Source organism: Harmonia axyridis, chromosome X (genome assembly GCF_914767665.1).
Source record: "Harmonia axyridis chromosome X, icHarAxyr1.1, whole genome shotgun sequence".
Taxonomy (NCBI): Eukaryota; Metazoa; Arthropoda; class Insecta; order Coleoptera; family Coccinellidae; genus Harmonia; species Harmonia axyridis.
Window position 1 is genome coordinate 38,323,558 of NC_059508.1, and position 7,500 is coordinate 38,331,057.

The 7,500-nt window shown below is 42.0% G+C and overlaps 1 non-coding gene across 1 annotated transcript; it reads right to left on the reverse strand.

Moving 5' to 3' along the window:
* Nucleotides 1-4,198: 4,198 nt before the first annotated feature.
* Nucleotides 4,199-4,317, reverse strand: LOC123688438. The gene has a single exon (XR_006749960.1). It is a non-coding gene; the product is annotated as a 5S ribosomal RNA (ribosomal RNA).
* Between the last annotated feature and the right edge of the window lie 3,183 nt (nt 4,318-7,500).

Sequence of the window (7,500 nt, forward strand, 5' to 3'; positions counted from 1 at the left end):
TCCTTATAAAAATCAAACCCGACCATGGATTTTGATTCTGATTGTTGATTATCGCTACTAGAACATATAAGGAGGCAACCAAATCAAATTTGAGAAAATTCCACGATCAGAAAATTTTTTTCGAAAAAAAAAAAAAATCGTAATCACCTCGGTCATGGCGAGTTATTTTACGTATTTCATTCCACAATCAACGTACAACATAGAAGAAATCATCTCTCTAACTATCCTGGTTCAAAAGTTGTATCGGAACATTTCACGTCGTAATATCTCGCCAAGTCCAGACCTCGGCGATAGGTAGTATCTGACACCGTCCGCTCGGGACTGACATCGACTTGGACTCGGGCTGATGATGGGGAGGCGTTTAAGGACGTGAACATTTTTCCTTATAAAAATTAAAGTCGACAATGAATATTGATTCTGATTACTGATTTACGCTTTAAAAACACATTAGAAGGCAACCAAATCGAATTTGAGGAAATTCCACGATCAGAAAATTTTTTTCGAAAAAAAAAAAAATCCGAAAAATATTTTTCGATTCCGATTACTGATTTACTCTTTTAGAACACATTAGGAGGCAACCAAATCAAATTTGAGAAAATTCCACAATCAGAAAATTTTTTTCGAAAAAAAAAAAAATTCGAGGACACCTCGGTCATGGCAAGTTATTTCCCACAATCCATTCCCCGATCCACGTACATCCCAGAAAAAATCATCTCTCTAACTATCCTGGTTCAAAAGTTGTATCGGAACATTTTCACGTCGAAAATATATCTCTAAGTCCAAACCGATGCACCACGTAAACTAGGGCAGACCGATGCACCACGTAATATCGGGCAGACCGATGCAGAACGTAAACTCGATCATACCGATGCTTCACGTAATCTCGATCTTACCGATGCACCACGTAAACAAGGGCAGACCGATGCAGAACGTAAAGTAGATCTTACCGATGCACCACGTAATCTCGATCTTACCGATGCACCACGTAATCTCCATCTTACCGATGCACCACGTGAACTGGATCTTACCGATGCAGAACGTGAATTGGATCTTACCGATGCAGAACGTGAATTGGATCTTACCGATGCACCACGTAAACTCGATCATACCGATGCACCACGTAATCTCGGGCAGACCGATGCACAACGTAAATGACGATCGGGACCGGGGCGATCGGTCGTATCTGACACCGCCGGCTCGGTTCTAACATCGTCAATGAGTCGGGGTTGTAAAAAAGGACGTGAACATTTTTCCTTATAAAAATCAAACCCGACCATGGATTTTGATTCTGATTGTTGATTATCGCTACTAGAACATATAAGGAGGCAACCAAATCAAATTTGAGAAAATTCCACGATCAGAAAATTTTTTTCGAAAAAAAAAAAAAATCGTAATCACCTCGGTCATGGCGAGTTATTTTCCGTATTTCATTCCACAATCAACGTACAACATAGAAGAAATCATCTCTCTAACTATCCTGGTTCAAAAGTTGTATCGGAACATTTCACGTCGTAATATCTCGCCAAGTCCAGACCTCGGCGATAGGTAGTATCTGACACCGTCCGCTCGGGACTGACATCGACTTGGACTCGGGCTGATGATGGGGAGGCGTTTAAGGACGTGAACATTTTTCCTTATAAAAATTAAAGTCGACAATGAATATTGATTCTGATTACTGATTTACGCTTTAAAAACACATTAGAAGGCAACCAAATCGAATTTGAGGAAATTCCACGATCAGAAAATTTTTTTCGAAAAAAAAAAAAATCCGAAAAATATTTTTCGATTCCGATTACTGATTTACTCTTTTAGAACACATTAGGAGGCAACCAAATCAAATTTGAGAAAATTCCACAATCAGAAAATTTTTTTCGAAAAAAAAAAAAATTCGAGGACACCTCGGTCATGGCAAGTTATTTCCCACAATCCATTCCCCGATCCACGTACATCCCAGAAAAAATCATCTCTCTAACTATCCTGGTTCAAAAGTTGTATCGGAACATTTTCACGTCGAAAATATATCTCTAAGTCCAAACCGATGCACCACGTAAACTAGGGCAGACCGATGCACCACGTAATATCGGGCAGACCGATGCAGAACGTAAACTCGATCATACCGATGCTTCACGTAATCTCGATCTTACCGATGCACCACGTAAACAAGGGCAGACCGATGCAGAACGTAAAGTAGATCTTACCGATGCACCACGTAATCTCGATCTTACCGATGCACCACGTAATCTCCATCTTACCGATGCACCACGTGAACTGGATCTTACCGATGCAGAACGTGAATTGGATCTTACCGATGCAGAACGTGAATTGGATCTTACCGATGCACCACGTAAACTCGATCATACCGATGCACCACGTAATCTCGGGCAGACCGATGCACAACGTAAATGACGATCGGGACCGGGGCGATCGGTCGTATCTGACACCGCCGGCTCGGTTCTAACATCGTCAATGAGTCGGGGTTGTAAAAAAGGACGTGAACATTTTTCCTTATAAAAATCAAACCCGACCATGGATTTTGATTCTGATTGTTGATTATCGCTACTAGAACATATAAGGAGGCAACCAAATCAAATTTGAGAAAATTCCACGATCAGAAAATTTTTTTCGAAAAAAAAAAAAAATCGTAATCACCTCGGTCATGGCGAGTTATTTTCCGTATTTCATTCCACAATCAACGTACAACATAGAAGAAATCATCTCTCTAACTATCCTGGTTCAAAAGTTGTATCGGAACATTTCACGTCGTAATATCTCGCCAAGTCCAGACCTCGGCGATAGGTAGTATCTGACACCGTCCGCTCGGGACTGACATCGACTTGGACTCGGGCTGATGATGGGGAGGCGTTTAAGGACGTGAACATTTTTCCTTATAAAAATTAAAGTCGACAATGAATATTGATTCTGATTACTGATTTACGCTTTAAAAACACATTAGAAGGCAACCAAATCGAATTTGAGGAAATTCCACGATCAGAAAATTTTTTTCGAAAAAAAAAAAAATCCGAAAAATATTTTTCGATTCCGATTACTGATTTACTCTTTTAGAACACATTAGGAGGCAACCAAATCAAATTTGAGAAAATTCCACAATCAGAAAATTTTTTTCGAAAAAAAAAAAAATTCGAGGACACCTCGGTCATGGCAAGTTATTTCCCACAATCCATTCCCCGATCCACGTACATCCCAGAAAAAATCATCTCTCTAACTATCCTGGTTCAAAAGTTGTATCGGAACATTTTCACGTCGAAAATATATCTCTAAGTCCAAACCGATGCACCACGTAAACTAGGGCAGACCGATGCACCACGTAATATCGGGCAGACCGATGCAGAACGTAAACTCGATCATACCGATGCTTCACGTAATCTCGATCTTACCGATGCACCACGTAAACAAGGGCAGACCGATGCAGAACGTAAAGTAGATCTTACCGATGCACCACGTAATCTCGATCTTACCGATGCACCACGTAATCTCCATCTTACCGATGCACCACGTGAACTGGATCTTACCGATGCACCACGTAATCTCAATCTTACCGATGCACCACGTGAACTGGATCTTACCGATGCAGAACGTGAATTGGATCTTACCGATGCACCACGTAAACTCGATCTTACCGATGCACCACGTAATCTCGATCTTACCGATGCACCACGTGAACTGGATCTTACCGATGCAGAACGTGAATTGGATCTTACCGATGCACCACGTAAACTCGATCTTACCGATGCACCACGTAATCTCAATCTTACCGATGCACCACGTGAACTGGATCTTACCGATGCAGAACGTGAATTGGATCTTACCGATGCACCACGTAAACTCGATCTTACCGATGCACCACGTAATCTCAATCTTACCGATGCACCACGTGAACTGGATCTTACCGATGCAGAACGTGAATTGGATCTTACCGATGCACCACGTAAACTCGATCTTACCGATGCACCACGTAATCTCGATCTTACCGATGCACCACGTGAACTGGATCTTACCGATGCAGAACGTGAATTGGATCTTACCGATGCACCACGTAAACTCGATCTTACCGATGCACCACGTAATCTCAATCTTACCGATGCATCACGTAATCTCGATCTTACCGATGCAGAACGTAAACTCGATCATACCGATGCACCACGTTATCTCGGCAGACCGATGCAGAACGTAAAAAAAAAGCTTACAGCACGCGGTGTTCCCAAGCGGTCACCCATCCAAGTACTAACCGCGCCCGACGCTGCTTGGCTTCAGTGTTCTGACGAGAACTGGCAATTTCAGCGTGGTATGGCCGTAAACAACAAATATAGCGATATTTTCTATGATATCTCACTTTTTGGGAGCGGAAAGGACGTGAACGTTTTTCCTTATAAAAAATGAAATAACTTTTGGATATTAATTCTGATTGTTGATTTAAGTTTTAAGAACACATTAGGACATATCTCAATGAAATTTGAGGGATTTCCGAAATCGAAAAATATTTTTCGAAAAAAAAAAAAAATCCCAGAAGACCTCGGTCATCTCAAGTTTATTTCCATATTCTATTACACAATCAACGTACATCACAAAAGGAACCATCTCTCTAACTATCACAGTTAAATTTTTGTATCGGAACATTTCACGTCGGAATATCTCGCTAAGTCCAGACCGGGGAGATCGGTCGCATTTGACACCGTCCGCTCCGGTCTAACATCGTCTTGGAGTCGGGGTAACGATGGAGAGGCGTTTAAGGACGTGAACATTTTTCCTTATAAAAATTAAAGTCGACAATGAATATTGATTCTGATTACTGATTTACTCTTTTAGTACACATTAGAAGGCAACGCAATCAGATTTGAGGAAATTTCAAGATCAGAAAATTTTTTTCGAAAAAAAAAAAAATTCAAGAACACCTGGGTCATGGCAAGTTATTTCCCACAATCCATTCCACAATCAACGTACAACATAGAAGAAATCATCTCTCTAACTATCCTGGTTCAAAAGTTGTATCGGAACATTTCACGTCGAAATACCTCGCCAAGTCCAGACCGGGGCGATAGGTAGTATCTGACACCGTCCGCTCGGGACTGACATCGACTTGGACTCGGGCTAATGATGGGGAGGCGTTTAAGGACGTGAACATTTTTCCTTATAAAAATTAAAGTCGACAATGAATATTGATTCTGATTACTGATTTACGCTTTAAAAACACATTAGAAGGCAACCAAATCAAATTTGAGGAAATTCCAAAATCAGAAAATTTTTTTTCAAAAAAAAAAAAATCCGAAAAATATTTTTCGATTCTGATTACTGATTTACTCTTTTAGAACACATTAGAAGGCAACGAAATCAAATTTGAGTGAAATCCAAAATCAGAAAATATTTTTCGAAAAAAAAAAAAAATTCGAGAACACCTCGGTCATGGCAAGTTATTTTCCACAATCCATTCCCCAATCAACGTACATCCCAGAAAAAATCATCTCTCTAACTATCCTGGTTCAAAAGTTGTATCGGAACATTTTCACGTCGAAAATATATCTCAGAGTCCAGACCGATGCAGAACGTAAACTCGATCATACCGATGCTTCACGTAATCTCGATCTTACCGATGCACAACGTAAACTAGATCACACCGATGCAGAACGTAAACTCGATCATACCGATGCACCACGTAAACTCAGGCAGACCGATGCAGAACGTGAACTCGATCTTACCGATGCACCACGTAATCTCGATCTTACCGATGCACCACGTAAACTCGGGCAGACCGATGCAGAACGTGAACTCGATCTTACCGATGCACCACGTAAACTAGGGCTGACCGATGCATCACGTAAACGACGATCGAGAGGCGCGAAAGGACGTGAACGTTTTTCATTATAAAAATTGAAATAAATGATAAATAATGATTCTGATTGTTGGTTATCATTTTTAATAAGCATTAGGAGGCAACCAAATGAAATTTGAGGAAATTCCGATAATAGAAAATTTTTTCGAAAAAAAAAAAAAATTCATGAAATCCTCGGTCATCGCAAAATATTTACCATATTCTGTTCGATAATCAACGTATATTTAAGAAGGAATCATATCTGTATCTATCTTGGTTCAAATTTTGTATCGGAACATTTTGACCAAAGTCCGAGCTTCGGCCGAAACAGACACCGCTGACCTGGCCTATCGATCGACCGAGAGTCGGGGATAGAGCGTAAGTGTTGTCTGGAGGGGAACCCTGTGCTCTCCTGACATATATAGGGAAGGTGGTCGCGTTGGGCGATGCAGAACGTTCGGATCGGGAATTATATTTTTGGTTCAGCTATTGGAATATGGTTTATTGTTGGTATATATTGGCGAAATAACGTTCTTACTGACTGGGGATATTCATAAAAATGAGTCCGGAGATTTTCAGATCGAAGTCCGAGTGATCCGACTTGGAAGGCGTGTTGGGTGGGTCGAGATGGCTTAGATAGATCAGACGAGGCGGGCTAAGTGTTGACGTCATGCATCGGTCCATTTTCAGATTGAGTCCGAGTAATCCGACTTTGAAAGAGTGTTGGGTGCGTCGAGACTGTTTAGATAGATCGGACGAGGCGGACTAGGTGTTAACGACATGCATCGGTATATTTTCTGATCGGAGTCCGAAGAAATCGGCCCTAGTAGGCGCAGCGGACGGTCGAGACGGCCTCGGTGGGTCGGATCGATCGGGAAAAGTTTGCTAAATCGTGTCTGGAGGGGAACCTTGGGTTCTCCTGACATATATAGGGGATAAGGTTTGGGTGAACGATTCTTCACGTAAAAGTTGAGTAATTTATTTTTCGATAAGCTTTTGGATATTGATGAGAAGTATATGTATATCTTCGATTAAAAGAATTCTTACCGTCTCCATGTATATTATATTAGATATATAAGAAATAGTTAACGTGATGCATCGGCCGATTTCCGGATCGGAGTTCGAGAGATGCGACTTTCGATGCGCGATGGGTGGTTCGAGACGGCCTAGATCGATCGGACGAGGCGGACTAGGTGTTAACGACATGCATCGGCGGATTTTCTGATCGGAGTCCGAAGAAATCAGCTCTAGTAGGCGCGGCGAACGGTCGAAACGGCCTCGATCGATCGGACGAGGCGGACTAGGTGTTAACGACATGCATCGGCGGATTTTCTGATCGGAGTCCGAAGAAATCAGCTCTAGTAGGCGCGGCGAACGGTCGAAACGGCCTCGGTGGGTCGGATCGATCGGGAAAAGTTTGCTAAATCGTGTCTGGAGGGGAATCCGGGGTTCTCCTGACATATATAGAAGGGGTGGAGAATGGGTCCTGTCCTAGACTGTTTGGAGTTCTTTTTAGGATGATATTCAGTTGGTAAGTGGTAGACCCGAATCCGACCTCGGCGTTTGGGTACTGGCAAGGTGTGTTGGTTTCGGCTTTCGCATCTTGGGTCGCTTTCGTCAACCTCATGCAGCGAGGTCGCGGTCCGCTTCGTCTCTTTGTAGTCGAATGGCCTTTA